Source organism: Furipterus horrens, unplaced genomic scaffold (assembly GCF_987537825.1).
Source record: "Furipterus horrens unplaced genomic scaffold, mFurHor1.1.pri manual_scaffold_4, whole genome shotgun sequence".
Classification (NCBI taxonomy): Eukaryota; Metazoa; Chordata; class Mammalia; order Chiroptera; family Furipteridae; genus Furipterus; species Furipterus horrens.
In genome coordinates, this window is record NW_028327174.1 from 84,903,512 (window position 1) to 84,919,484 (window position 15,973).

The window sequence follows — 15,973 nt, forward strand, 5'->3', positions numbered from 1 at the left end:
TACAGTTAAGTTATTTCTGTTTGATTTTGTACAAACAGGAATTCAACTTCTGTGAGAACTGTGAATTTGTAGGTAAGGCAGCAATCAGATCAATTTATTTCTAACTTTGAAGTACAAAACATGTTTTCTGGAATTTTAGAGGAAAAATCATTTATTCTATTGGGCTTATGATGTTCAATTGTCTTACGAACTTTAGAAGAGTTGATGGTATTCTCTCTTCCTAAAAGTTTTCTTTCTGACTTTGCATTTAAGCCTACCTCCTAAAACCACAGCCTAGCTGTAAATTTAGGGAATGATTCAACAGACATAAAAATATTTTTAAAAACACAGTAATTGAAATGAATAGGAAGCAAGAAATGAGTAGGATAAGGGAAAAGTAGCACAACTGTTTTATATCTAGTCAAAACATATGATTTAGAATTAAGGAAATCAGAAAATGGATGCACCACTAAATGCAATGTGGTATAATGGAAAAAATTCTGGAACAGAAAAAAAGACATAAATAGAAAAACTGGTGAAATCTTAAAAGAGTTAGAAATTTAGTTAATAGTAATATACCAAGGTCAGTTTCTTAGTTTTGACAATTATATTATGGTTATATAAATAGTAACATAAGGGGAAACTAGGTAAAAGGTATGCAGAAACTGTCTGTACTACTCTCAATACCTGGGATGCAGGGAGTAAGGCCTGTAAAAGTATTAATGTGGCTTTGTGAAAAAACTACTTGCTACAAGGGCAAAATAATTAACCCGTCAAATCCAATAGAAGAAAGGAACACAAGATATCTTGACTTCACTAGGCATTTATATCTGCCCTACTGTCTTAGTCCATTCAGCTTGCTGTAACAGATTATCATAGACCTGGTGGCTTATAAACAACAGAAATTTATTTTTCATGGTTCTGGAGGCTGGGAAGTCCAAGATCAAAGCACCTAAAGATTCAATGTCTGGTGAGTTCCAAATACCTGATTTATAGATGGTTGTCTTCTATAAATCACATATCAGAGACTGAGGTACTCTCTGGGGTCCCCTTCCCAAAGGCCCTAATTTCATTCATGAGGACTCCACACTTACAATGTAATCACCCCCAAAGGTCTAACTTCCAAATGCCATCACATTGGAGATTAGCTTTCAACAAAGGAATTTGTGAGGGGACATAGCTTGACTATATGACCCACTTAATCGGCAGCCATCCGTCTCGAGAGACGATGGTGTAGCTTCTTAAGAGTCTATCTGCACCGCCGAGAATGGCAGTGCAGTCCGACTCGGGAGTGACACGGTATCTGTCTCCTCCCGTGTTGAATCGACATCTTGCGATGACGCTGGAATGTCCTCTCCAGTGAAGCTGAAGCTACAGAGCCTGGGCAGGGTGATATGGAGGGTCTGCTGTTGCCCATGCAGCAGACCCCCCCCTCTCTTCGCAGCTGAAGGGTCCAAGGGAAAGACGGAGTCAATACAGCTTGGCTTCAGGTGCGCCGCAGGAGTTGCCGGTGTTGACTACAACGTCAAACCGCCTTAGGGACTCCGGCTCCGGGTTTTCTGTCGGGGTTTACTCCCTTAGCCTTTCCCCTAAAGAGGTATGCCGAAAGGCAGCGGAGGTTTTTTGGAGTCAGAGTTTTCCTTCTCTGATGTGCCCTGACTGGAAGATCGAACCAGCGACACTTAGCTCGCAGGCCGACGCTCAATCCACTGAGCCAAACCAGCCAGGGCAAATGACCCACTTAATATATACAATAAAAATGTAGAAAATCAAAAGCCCATTTGTTCATAGTTATATCTCTGGTATTAGGAATATAGTAGGCATTTAGTTAACATTTGATAAATAAGGAATAAAAAACTTCTCATTAAACAATTCCTTTATGTTCATGACCTATTAAAGTTCTAATATATCATAATTGAGTTGATTAAATAGAATTAGACTGGCTCTGATTCTGTCATACTATGGAGTTAGTTATTATGTATTATAATTATTTGTGAATTCATATATAAGCAAGGTGGCATTATTAGGGTTCTTAATAATAGCAATAAGACTATATGCAGAATAATATTTTTCTACAGTTCTTCAGTTGTTGCTTCCTCCATGGAAAGTCAGTAGCAAATAGAATCTATTTAGTGTTAAAAAAATAACTCTCCCTATTGTAGTAAAGAAATATTAATAGTTTTTTAATATAAAAGGATTTAGCTTTACACTATACTAATAATTTAATACTTTAGACTGAATAGTAACACATTTCTGAAAAGTAGCTGTACATTTTATTACCAAAGATGATATGTCCATGACTTGATAAACCTTGTTAAGGAAGCTGATTCTGGATTCTGAAAAACAATTTCTCCATTATGGTTAGACATTCTACACTTAAAACTGTAGCATTTAATTTAATGTACATTTAAGAAAATATCTAACTTTGTAACCATTAGAACAATTTAATTATTCATAAGATCTTGAACAATGAAATCTATTTCAATGAGATACAGATTATTAAATATCATAATGGAGTCATTCATTTGGAAGACTTTCATCTTACTATTAATTTTTCAGCTACAAAAATGTTAAACTAATAATATATTCATATTCATTTTATATAATTACTAATGTAACTGAAATTTACAAAGCTCAGTGTCTAATGTGTATGTTTTTGCATGGCATACTTTCTGATAGGACCAAGAATACACATATAGAGTTATGTAAGGCAAATTCAAGGAATATACTACTTGCTGAAAAGTGAAGCTCTCTTCACAGTTCTTATTTTCTTGACATAGGGCAAGTCACCTGTTACAATATTATTTTATTGCTGTCTGTATAAGTTATACTATAAACTTTGAAAGACAGTGTTGCTATCACCTTTACTTCTGAAGTTTGGAACTAAAAGAAAAATGATTGGCACATAAAAATTTTGATAAAAATTTTATAAATGTTTCTTCATGTTTTTCCTCTTAAGTAGAACAGTATCCTGTTCCTAATATAAATTCTATACCTGGTAAAATGCCATATTTTCAGAATTGGTTCATATCAAATAACTAATTTTGATGTTCTTTGTCATTATTCACTAAAAATAATATTTAATAAGCTCATCCCTAGTCTATCCTAAATGTACTAGAAGAGTGAAGCTTTACTCAATCACGAGATGGTATAATTGCATCATATACACTTTATGATCCACAAGTTAAAGAACACAGCAGTGTACCTCATTTTCTTCTGAAATCTGCAAGTATATAATGTGGGACCTAAAGAAATGTATAGAACTACAAAGGAGAAAAGTGAATATGGATTGCCTAGCAGGCTTAAATGACTTCAGCATTGACAAAAGGCTATAAGCATAATTCAAATGCAGGATGCTTCTTTAATCCTGAAAATTAAAGTTCTTTCAAATAAGAAGATGAAGTATAAATACTGAATGCCAAAGAGCTTCCAGAGTTTTAGGGAAAAAGTAATAGAGAAAATGTTGGAACTATAGGCTATTAGTTTTGTAGAGCTGCTGAATCAATTTGCCACAAATTGGCTGGCTTAAAAAAACTGGAATTTACTCTCACACTTCACGAGGCTAGAAGTTCAAAATCAGTTGTTATTAGGCTCTGCTCCCACATATAGCTAAAGGAAAGAATACTTCCTTAGCTCTCCTACATTTCTGGCCATTGCCAGCAATCCTTGGCTGCACATCTCCAATTTCTGCCCCTGTCACGGCCACCTTCTCCCTGAGTGTATCTGTGCCTGATTGTCTCTTTCTTGGTGTCTCTTCTTATAAGAACATCAGTGATTGGATTTAGGGGCACCCTAATCCAATCCACCCTAACCCAATCCAGTATGATTTTATCTTAATTTACATTGTAATTACACCTGCAAAGACCCTGTTTCCAAAAGAGACAGGTAGCCAGGTACAGAGGATTAGAACTTGAACATACATAACTTTTGGGAGAACGCAATTCCCTCATTACAGGCCCTGAAGGAAAAAACCATTGCAGAGCTTTTTCTTAAGAAAAATGTGTTGTAACATATAGAAATAGACTTAGGTATGAGAATCAGTCTGTCAGGACTGCTCTGCAGCTGTATAACTCAATGTGAGCAGCAAGAGAGGAATTGCAAATATCTGTTAGCCTAGGGATCCCCATAGTACATAACTCCAGGGGTATCATTAACAGACACTGAAATATGAATGGTGCCCCCCAGAGTTGTATCTTGAGGACTATTCCTCAATTTCAAACCTTTTACAGAACCAGAAGGGTAAACTAAAGAAGTAAGTCAAGGCAACTGTAATATAATAGTGGAGAGTGTTGGAGATCAGAGAAAATTTGTGTGTGCATCCAGAAAATACAGGCCCAGTGCTACTAGGCAATCCATTTTATTTTGATAAATGTGAAATTTGGTTTTAATATAAAATCCTCTGATATTTAAATAAAGAAAACAATTTTAAATTGTTTAAAGTGAGAACTAAAAAATATTCATCTATAAGAATATTTTAGGTGGCTTATCACCAATTTGCAATCTTTCTGATTTGGCCCTGCTGATTCAAATGTATCTCCCTCACATTATTGTACACCTGAAACTAATACAATTAATTGTATAACAACTGTACTTAATTTTTTTTTAAATTCCAGACCCTTTCACCCAACACCTCTACTTCTAGCAATTAGTCTTAAAACATAGAGGTGAAAAGATTTAGGTATACAAATATTAATCATGACATTATTTATAACAACAAAATATTTAAGAATCTTAATATCCAAACATAGAAGAATGTTTAAATAAATTCTGGTAGAGTCACCCCACAAAAAAAAAAAAAAAGGTGGTCTTTCATACTAAAAATTCTGAAGGAAAATTTCCCTTAAAAGGGAAATGTTTTGAAGATTTTAATTCAAATGATGTTGTAAACTATATACCTTCAACCTAAATATAAGTATATGCTAGTGACTTGCTTTTTATTTCACTGTGAAATGGAATTACTCAGTAGAGAACCCCTTAGTGCTTACCACCAAACTGCCAACATCTGTCCCTATTTCTCTGTTTTCTCCGCTTTCCTTCCTGTTACAATGGATAAACGATTCATGTTCCTCTCTAAGGCCAACCCCTTCACCTATGCCATCAATCTTACTCCCTTTTTACTACTCAAATCCATTGCCTTTACAATGCATACTGATCTCTGTCTCTCTGTCTGTCTCTCTCTCCCCCTCAGCCCCCCTCTTTCTCCTTTCCTCCTCACACAGCAGAAATTCTTTGATCTTAGAACTATTGTTTATATTCAGCAGTCTCTACTCTCTCTCTTCTTATTCTCACTTGAACACTTTTCATAAGGACTTATTTTCAAAACTCACTAAAAATGCCAATATCCAAGTTTAGAAATGACCTCTACTTCAACAAACTTTCTCAATGCTCAGGCCTCATTCTACTCAGTCTATCACTACATTTGACATTGTTAACAAGAGAAACCATTCTTCTTATCAATGCAGTGACAAATTACAGATCAGCAAGCCTATAGCATGCAGGCAGTGTATTAGTGTTAAATTCTAATGGGAGAGCACAAGCAAGGGTGGCAAGAACAGGGTGACCAGAGGCCAGTGACCAACACTTGGGTGGCCAGAAGCCAGGTGGCCAGAGGTCAGGTGGCCAAAAAGAGAGAGGGGTGGCCAGAGGCCAGGGGGCTGGGTGGCCAGGGGCCCCACATGTGACAAAAGAGCTGAGAGAGAGAGAGAGAGAGAGAGAGAGAGAGAGAGAGAGAGAGAGAGAGAGAGACCTTTGTTCTGAGAAGTTATATAGTTGCCAAGGGATGGGGATGAGGGAGTTACATATTGATTGATGGGTAAAGGCAGTGACAGCTTTCCCCAGGGAGATGTGACTACCCAAACGTAGGTATGTGTGGGGGTCTGTTAGCCAGAATCCTTATCTTACTCCAGACGCTACTTGTTCATTTTGCATGTGTGATGGAAGGCAGGCAGTTAACCAAGGTTGTTTTATGGGCTTTTTCTTCGGGCACTGTGGTCCTCCTTCCCTTCCCTGTCCAGGCCTTAGGATGAATACACAGTCTCAAGGTTTTCCTTTTCCCAGCTAGTGCAGGTGACACACACAGACGTTCAAGGGCCCAGCCCCACTCTGAACTATCTATAGTTTTGCTTGCTGTTTGGAATGCCCAGCAGCCTTATTGAACCAGGCTCAGGACTACTGTGTCAATGGGTGAGACATGCCTTCCTTTGCTTTTAGCCTCCTATATTGTTTTTTGCTAGATTGCAATAATGAGGACCATGCCTTTATTTCCTCTCTGGCTGCTCATTCCTAGATGCTACCTAAGTGCTAAAACGTGTTGCTTGGTGACCAGGATGCTAGCTGCTGGCCAGCAACAGCAGCACAATTTCAGAGTTCTTTCTGTGCTATCTCCTGCCTCAACATAGCTCATCTTTCATAAACACATTTTTACTTGATTTCTATAACCTACCTACTTTATTATTTTTCTTTTTTTTTTTCAGATTTAATGTGTTTTATTGATTAAAATATTACATTTGTGCCAATTTCCCTTCCCTCTGCTCCCCTCCACCCGGTGGCCCCCCTCCCTCCAGTTGTCCCCCCCTTTTAGATTATGTCCATTAGTTGTGCATACAGTTCCTCCCAACCTCTCTCCGTCTATTCCATTCCCTCCTACCATGATCCCCAATTCCTATATCATCTCCCTCCCTCTCCCCACTCCCCCTCCCTGTTGACCTCCCCCCAATATGCTTCCCGTACCCACAGTTCCTTTTCCACTCTCGTTGCCTGTTTAGTTTGCCTTTGTTTCATCTCCCTAGCTTCTGTTTTTTAAACCAGTCCCTTTAACATCTCATATAACAGTGGTTTGGATCTAATGAACTCTTTCAGTTTTATTTTGTCCTGGAAACACTTTCTCTGTCCTTCTATTCTGAATGACAATTTCGCTGGATAGAGTATTCGTGGTTGTAGGTTTTGGATTTTCATTACTTTGAATATTTCTTGCCAGTCCCTTCTTGCCTGTAGGGTCTCCCTTGAGAAGTCAGCTGATAGTCTAATTGGGACCCCTTTGTACATAATTCTTTTCTTCTCTCTTGCTGCTTTTAAGATTCTCTCTTTATCTTTAATTTTTGACATTTTGATTATAATGTGTCTTGGAGTGGTTCTCCCTGGGTCCAGTCTCTTGGGAACTCTCCTTGCTTCCTGGACCTGCAAGTCTATTCCCTTCCCCAAGTCTGGGAAGTTCTCCTTTATTATATTTTCACTCAATTTTTCAAGTTCTAGTTCATCTTCCTCACTCTCTGGCAAACCAATGATTCTTATGTTGGGCCTTTTATAGCTGTCCCAGATGTTTCTGATCCTCTCATTGTTGCTTCCCATTTCCTCTCTCTGCATTGGTTGACTGCTTGTTCCTTCTCCATATTCCAGTTTGTTGAAATGAACTCTGGATTTCTTTTCCTCACCATCTGTCTCGTATGTGGTTTTGTTCCTTTCGTTATGAATGTTTTTCGCTTCTTTCTTATCTTTTTCCTGCTCTTTTGTGAATTCTGTAAGCCACTTGATAACAATGGCCCAGAACTGAGCCTCTGACAGGTTTCTTATCTGTTCATCTGTCAGGTTCTCTATCTGCTGCCTGGTGAGTTGTGCCACCGGGATTTCTATAGTTGTCTGCCTCATTTTGACAGATGCGTTTTGTTTTCTTGGGCCGGCTGTCGGGGGCAGTGCCTGTGTACGCGTCACAATTCAGCGACCGGCGCCTGTCCACGACCTATTTCGCAGCCCTGTGGTGCTTTCTTTGGGGGCGGGGGTCCAAGATGGATTCACACAGTTATTCAGCTAGGAGACCGGGATCCGTCCTCCCGCCCCCCTGGGCCTCACTGTTCAAGGCGATGCGGCGGCCGCTCTCCCCAGCGCCGGGGTCGCGCACCGCCAGGGGCTTGACGGATCCCGGATTCCTCGCCCCCCGCCGCTCCGGGTGCGACCGCAAACAGCACTGCCCTCTTTAACTCTTACCTGCCCAAATGGCACCGCTGGTTTATAACTTCATATGTTGGACTTCCGTGTAGTTTTATTTTCTGGAATTTCTAGTTATCCTTTGTTTTGAAGTAGTTGTATTCCTCTCTAGTTGTAGAGGGAGACCTAGCGTGTCCGTCTAAGCCTCCATCTTGGCCGGAAGTCTACTTTATTATTTTTCTATCTCATAGTCTATTTTGACAGTTTCTCTTTTTCATGTCACAGAATGTTCAGGGATTCATAAATTTTTCAGTCACACCCAAGACTTGCCTGGGGCCCCAGAGTCCTATGGGTACAAAAGTTAAACACAGCTTATAAATGAAGTATAGGTAGGTAAATACCTGCCTAATGGACTGAAAACTTCAATGGAAGCTGATTTAGAAAGAAAGGAAAAAGAAGAGCTCAGTAAATAAAAAGAGTACAAGAGTAAAAAATGTCTGGAAAAATGAGTGATATTGGAGAGCAAGTAATGGAATGTGAAAGAGTGATTCCACATGCAACATGACATGCCACTTAATATCTGATCCACCACCCTTTGATACCATTTATTTCACCCCACATCCCTGGTAAAGATGGAAAGAGAGCTCAAGTGTAAGGGAGGCAGATAAAAGTATATCTAGAGGCTCAACAGTTCTGCCAATGGGAAACTCTAAATAAAATGAACAAGTATCGAGAAGTAGAAGATGTTTTCTTGCCAAAAAGCCATAGAGGTCAGGGAATTGGGGAAAACTGGTAATGCCAAAGTAGTAATAGAGGCAGCCACTGTGGGAGAGGGAATGGCAGCTGTTCATGGAGCAGAAGAGGAGCTAAAGAGGTAGACATTAGAAAGCGGAATAGCAGGGCAAAAAGTACCAGCTCTGACTCCCACATATACCTTTACCTAAGGGCTCTTGGAGGGAAGAGTTGGGAAGAATGATGTGAGATAAAGACTGGGCTTTTTAGTAGTCAGCCTTTCTATAAGTCTGAACTGATGTTTTTAAATATTAAAAATGTTTTTTAAAACCTAAACAAGTTCCCATAATAATTTGGTTTTTAACCTCTTAAATGTTTTTAATTCCTTTTTAAAATTTGAATCAATGAAAACAGAATTTCATTTAGACCAATAAAGAGTCTCCCTCCATTTCTGATGTTTGAACACTGAAATCTGTCAAGCCCCACCTCTATCCCTCCCTTTCTTTTTTTCCACCTGGGCAAGACAATAAGAAGGCCCAGGTACCCCTTCTCTTGGTGTCATTGGGGAAGGTCAAACCACATAAACTCAGAGCCATACACAGAACTCTCACCACAACCCTGCCCCTCTATACACAATAAAAACCAAAACTGTCATCCATTCTCTTGCTCAAGCCATTCCAGACTAGTATCATTATGTGAGTAATAAACTTTTCCATACTCTCTTGGTGCATATGTGGCATCTTCAGTCTTCACATTAAACAAAAGAAAAAACAATTTTGGGTGTAGGGGGTTGGTCCCATGTCGTATTTTGTGGGCAACCACAAATAGGAGTATTACAAGAAAGGGTAATAAAAGGCCCTGTGAGACATGAAATCTAGAAAGAACAGGGACATTACACATAAACTGAAAGGAAAAACTGTTTTTGCAGAAAGTGGAAATGCAATGGTTGGTCTCATCATTGATCAAAGATATCTATTTAAGTTGCACTTCACTTATTAGTATTGTTATAAATAAACCCTTAAAAATGTTTCTAGTGAGCCATTATAAAGACAGAAGACATAGCTCAGAATTCACAGGATATTTTCATTCAGATGCCATAAAATTTCATGATACATGTATTTTTTAAATATATAACGAAATGGACACATTGCAAAGACATTTTATTATATTAAGAACCACTTCCCTTTGATCTCCAAAATGTAATTATTTTCAACTTAGAACACTCTGATTTCTGGAAATGTTCACAGACTTTTTCATATGATCACAATATATTCATGCTAGCTGCCAATTGCAGAAACCTAGCTGTCTCCATGAAAGATAAAGTAAGTGTGGAAAAAGCAAATCTGTTTAAAGTCTCCTGCTTAAAGGAAGAGAGAAACCCATTGACAAATTCTTGGGGATCATTGATTTCTAGATGAAAAAAGAAAGAAAGACACAAACAAAGAAACAAAGAAAACAAAAAGGCAAAAGAAAATTAAAGCCTGAAACAGATATTGAACACTGTTTGCATGTAGAAAATGCTTTTTTATACTCAGAAAAATCTTGAGTCTAAAATGTCAGTTGTCTTTCAATAAGTTCTTAGTTTTTAACAGACAAAAATCCAGCCCTTTGCTTGCGTTGAACTATGTTTTGAAATGTATTGACTATTTAAAGTTATGACATTCCTTTGAATATTATTTCAATGTTAAAATAAATGTCTGGATAAATAACACGTTAAAAGTCACTCCTCAGATTTGCTAAAACATCAGTTTTAGGGCAAAACAACTTTAGAAGTCCCTTAACAACAATTTATTAGTTAAGAACATATTTAAGGCTATAGCAGGATGTTACACTGTCTACCAAATAAAAAGGAAGTTAATTTTTATTCTTCACAATGGGAGTATTTAGAAACTAGTGTGCTTGTGTGAGGTGGCATTTCACTAAATGTATTTATAAGACCTTTCTGTAGTCACAACTTGGGCTCTCAAGTATTTGGCATTTAATTAGGATAATGCAAATATTATATGAAATAGATTTCTCACACATGATGCCCTATAGATAAGAAATTACTTTCTAGATGTTCTCGGAGAATAGCAAGAAGCAAGTGCTTTACTAATGATGGACAAGTGCCTAACGTAGTGTTTTAAAATAAACAGATGATGAATAATAACACATAATAGGCAATAGATAAGATGCCAACAAGTGAGGATGAGGATGGTGAATTGGTTAAATGCTGCACTCCATTAACACCTTAGAAAGACCAATACAGTATATGGTATTTTGATAAATGTATCTGTTGGAACACCTCTAGAAAATTTCCTTCTGGATTTTTTTCTTACTTAAAGAGAAATACATAAAGGCTTTGGGGTGTTAGACAAAAAGATATTTCAGCTGTCTTTTTCTTTTCCCTGGTTTAGTACATCACTGTCCATAAATGTGTCAGCAAAACCAAACTGTAGTTGTGGGAATTAAGGATTGAGAGCCTGGACAACCTTTGATAGGAGTAGATGTTTGCTTGCCATTTCCATCAGCCTGACATGGCAAAGAAGAATGAATAAAAAGAGAAAACAGCAAACTTACAGAAAAGATCTATTTTTCCAGAGTAAAAGTCTTCTGAATCACACAGAAGAATCTTGTTAGTAAGCTCTTCTAGGATCCTGAAAAAGAATAGCAGTTGAGACAGAATGACAGCACCGTCTATAGGATGGAGTAATACCCAAAAGATTTAAGTGTGTGGCCGTAAAACTTGACTGGTGATATGAATGTTTGTTGGTAGTCTCACCAGAAACCTTCCCTGCCTCCTAAATTATAGAGACATGAAATAGATCCAGTAAAATGGACTTCAACCCTAGTGCCACTCTCAAAAAATGAGCTGTATTGCCTCCTACTGGGCGAAGAATTTAATGATCAGCCTACTGTATAAAGGAATATTCCCCTCAACCCTGTACCAGGAATTCTGGATCTGAACCTGTCTCTTTTGTCATATCAACATTTTTTTTTAAAGTCATGCATAGTTTTGATAGCTCTTGGCAATCATTTCAAGACTGTACAAAAACAATTACTAAAGAAATGAAAACCATGTATAAGGCTGAGCTGAGAGAAAGAAACTGGTCCTGGGTGATACCTGCTCATTTAAGTTATATGACAATAAATTTTCATTGTTAATTTTAAGTGTATTTGAAGTAGGATTTCTGCTTTTGCCAAAGATGCATAGTAATATAATTACTTTAGTCAAATTTACCCAAAAAATCTTATTGTTTATTTAGCATTTATTTATTATACATACCAAATGCTGTGTCCAGAAGATGCAAGACATCATAAACAAAACAAACATAGTCTTCGTCCTCTCAGAATTTAGGACCCAGTGAAATACTTACAGAACAGGCAAGATAACATGTTAAATGCCATGAATAAGGAAGCACAGAATACCATGGGAGCAATTAGAAACCAAAACATAGTGGACATTTGTGTTTTTGAAGACTCACACTTTAGTCTTCCTTACTAAAGCTCCTGGGTTTTCCTTTTGAGAATTACCTCTCTGTTGAGTATTGGTGGAATGCTAAATTCAGATGTCTGACTCACAGTACAGAAATGAAAACATTTAAGTTCTCTCTTTTCACAGCCCAGTTAATTCAGGGCATGAGTGTATTAGCTTGGCTCAACTAATTAGCTGCTCTTTTCCAGAACATACATCTTGAGTTAGTATCACAAACACAGAAGAAACATTTGAAATTCATTATTCATCCCTACTGAAGCAAAGCAAATGATCCCTGCTTCCATAACCTTCAATACTGTTTCCCTAATGGTCATTTCTGAGAACTCTATAAATTCTGTTATGCTTATACTAGCTGAAATTAGTTGCTATTGCTCATGGTCAAGGAACCCTAACCTGTGCTTTAGCTGCCAACTAAGAATCCTGGTGGAAGTGACAACTAGGTTGATGTCTTTTTGTTGTATGTCCACAAACACAGTTTATTAAAGAACTGGTATGTCTAAGATTAGTTCAGAGGGAGCTAGGTAATAATAAAATGTGAAATTGCACCTTTGAGAGTTTAAGCAAAAAAATAAAGGAACAAAGTGGTAAGATACATACAGGAGTTCAAGAAGAGGAAAGGCTGTACAAGAATCGTGAAATTATAATGATGTGGTCTTGAGCTAAAGGACTGTGAAAAAATTCAAAGTAACTTAGAGAGCTCCTGAATTCAACCAAGGAGAATCAGTGTATTACATAACAGACAAAGTAAATGTTACAGAAGAAAAGGAAAGGGTAAAACCTAAGGCAGTGGCTCTCACTAGTCATGGTAAGAAGAGTTTTTCAGCCCTGGCCAGGTAGCTGGGTTGGTTAGAGTTTTGACCTGAACCCATGGTTGAGGGTTTGATCTCTGGTCAGGGCACATACAAGAATCAGCCAATAAATATATAAGTAAGTGGAACAACAAATTGATGTTTCTCTCTCTGTCTCTCCCTTCCTCTCTCTCTTTAAGATTAATAATTTTTTTAAAAATTTAAAAAGAAGTTTTTCAGCCCTGGCCAGTGTGGCTCAGTTGGTTGGAACATCTTTCCCAGAACGGTTGAGGGTTCAATTCCCAGTCAGGGCCCATATCTAGGTTGCAGGTTTGATCCCTGTCTGGATGAGTATGGAAGTCAACAAATTGATGTTTCTTTCTCACATCAATGTTTCTCTCTCTTTCTATCCTTTTCTCCCTTTATCTAAAACTAATGAAAAAAATGTCCTTGGGAGAAGATAAAAAAGTTTTTCAATCCATCTGTGAAGGATTTGTGATTAATTAGAGCACTCTTTTTAGTCAACTTGCACAAGCAGTATAGATAAATAGTCATATCTTAGCTAATGTTAATTTGAAATATATAGACACAGATTAATATTTAAGTAAATCATCTCATAGAAAACGTATAGTTTCTTTGGGGATCTTCTCAACAAATGTATTCTCCTATGCTATTGGGGGGATGAATATACCTGAACTTTTGATCCAAGAGACCAGCTAGTGATGATTTGATGCCAAGGTTAAAATAATTATATTTGACTGATTCTTCCAGGTCACCCTTCACAATGACATTTGTAATGCAACTGGTATAATGTACAAAATAGTAGCTCTACCTATTGTATCTCACCACCTCCAGTCAATTCTATTTAATCAAGTAAAAACTACCTGGTTTTTATGTTATAAATAGAATCACAATTGTCCCTCTGAGGAGTTAAAATTTTTCTGTCTCTAAATTCTAAGAGCAATTTATATTAAGAAGTATTATATAAGAGCCATGGAAAATGTCTTCAAATATAATGTTATTAAAAATAACTTACAGATGAAACTTTTTTGTTTGGAACTTTTTGTCGTATTTAAGGGAGAACGTTCGTTTGTTTGTTTGTTCATTAGTGTTTCTAAATGTAAACTCCTTTTATATGAGTTTCTCTCATTCAAATACCTAATCATTTATTGAGGATGTAATTTGTGTAAGGCATTTAGTCAGGTACTAAATAAGGGTGGTTCCCTAATATGAATCATTGACATGGTGAGAGCTAACTGCACCAAAATAATCTTGGGAGCTTTTAGAAATACAGATTCCCAGGGCCCATGCAAACCATTCTGATTCAGCAGGTCCAGAGCAAGTGGGGAATCATCTATATATTTAAATGTCTCAAAGTGATTTTGTTACAATCATTTTTAACAAAGTGCTGTAAGTAAAGCAAAGATGTAGATGATTGTTATGTTTTTTTTATTGATTTCCTAAAACAGAGCTCTATAATAAGAGTTATTAATCTGTAGTCAATGAAGTTCCAAGAGGTCCATAAATAAAAGGAAGTTTATGGGCTAAGGCAGGGAAAATAATTATATTTTTATTATTGTTAAATTCTAACTGAAATTTGTAATTTTCTGCAATTATTAATGTAGACAAAAACCACAGTAGTATTAATAATGTCTGAAATCACAATTGAGAACCTAAGCTATTATTTATTCTTTCCACTACTTTAAAGTTACAATAATAATTATTATAGAATGTGCTACTGAAATCATAAATATTACTATACAAAATATTTTGGTGTTTCACTAACTACATGTCAATATACTTTTTCCTTTGCAATTATTCTGAGGTGTCAAAAATTGTGTAAGCCCTGTCTGATGTGGCTCAGTAAGTTGAGCATGATCCCACAAACCAAAAAGTAGCTGGTTTGATTCCATGTCAGACCACATGCCTGGGTTGCAGACCAGGTCCCCAGTTGGGGGGCATGGGAGAGGCAACCAATTGATATTTTACACATCAATGTTTCTTTCGCTCACTCCTTTCCCCTCTCTCTAAAAATAAATAAATAAAATCCTTTAAAAATGGATAAGAACCTCTGCTCTATGATAGAAAACCAAGGAATATTAGAGATAGATAGATGTTATAAATTACTTAGTTCATTTTCATTTTATAATAGAAAAATGAAGTAACAAACACTGTAGTTCACTTACTAATATTCTCTCCCCTGATGAGAAGTAGCAGTACAATTTTTACAACTGACCTCAAATCACTAGTTTTAAATTGCTAACAAAATTGATTTTTGCATCATACCCTTGCATTTCTAAACTCAATATAAACTGTGCACAGACTATGTATCAAACACTTCCTTAACCAGTTTACTTATATCGAAGCTTATCTTTTCACAATAAAAACCCTATTATCCCCATTTCTACAGATGAGAAAAATCAAGGTGCAGTGCAGTTAGGTCACTTGCCCAGAATGGTCCAATTAGTAATGAATGGAATTGAGATTTGAAACCGCCTAAAACATGGAATCCACATTGGATATGTAGCTCCCTGCTGCCCACCCAACACCAGGCTATGAGAGAATAAGATAGTATGTAATTGTTAGAAATGGCAACAATAATATGTTTTCTATCTCTGAAGGAACTTGTTGTTATGTTCTATGGAACACGTGGAATAGTTAATTGTGCCTCTATTTTACTTATTCATTTAAATTCCCTGAGATGAGACAATAATTGAACATTCAAAAAATCTTGCATTTACTTAAAATGTGATAAATGTTTTTATATATAGTTACAACATATTCTCACAGGAATTGCTGTTTTGTGACTCACGAACACCTGGGTATGAAATAATTAGAAAATGTTATCCTGGGAAGTGAAGGGATTCATTGACCTAAGGTTCAATTTAGGTGTAAATTAGTAGCAAGGGAGATAAAAAATGAGTCAATACCAAGCAATGGCCACCTTTAAATGGTGGCATGGGGCCAAGAGGTAGTCAACACAAGTGAAGACATGAAGGGTTCTGGAAGCTAAGCTGTGGGAAAACAGAAAATCAACTTCTGAGCCAAGGACAAGTCATCAGAGCTCAGATCTGGACAA

The 15,973-nt window shown here is 37.0% G+C and overlaps 1 long non-coding RNA gene across 1 annotated transcript in view; it reads right to left on the reverse strand.

Moving 5' to 3' along the window:
- Window positions 1-11,196: 11,196 nt before the first annotated feature.
- LOC150012319 (uncharacterized) overlaps window positions 11,197-15,973 on the reverse strand; it is a 59,131-nt gene continuing 54,354 nt past the window's right edge. The window contains exon 6 of the long non-coding RNA XR_016510738.1: window positions 11,197-11,267. This is a non-coding gene — a long non-coding RNA (uncharacterized LOC150012319). The remainder of the gene's footprint in view (window positions 11,268-15,973) is intronic.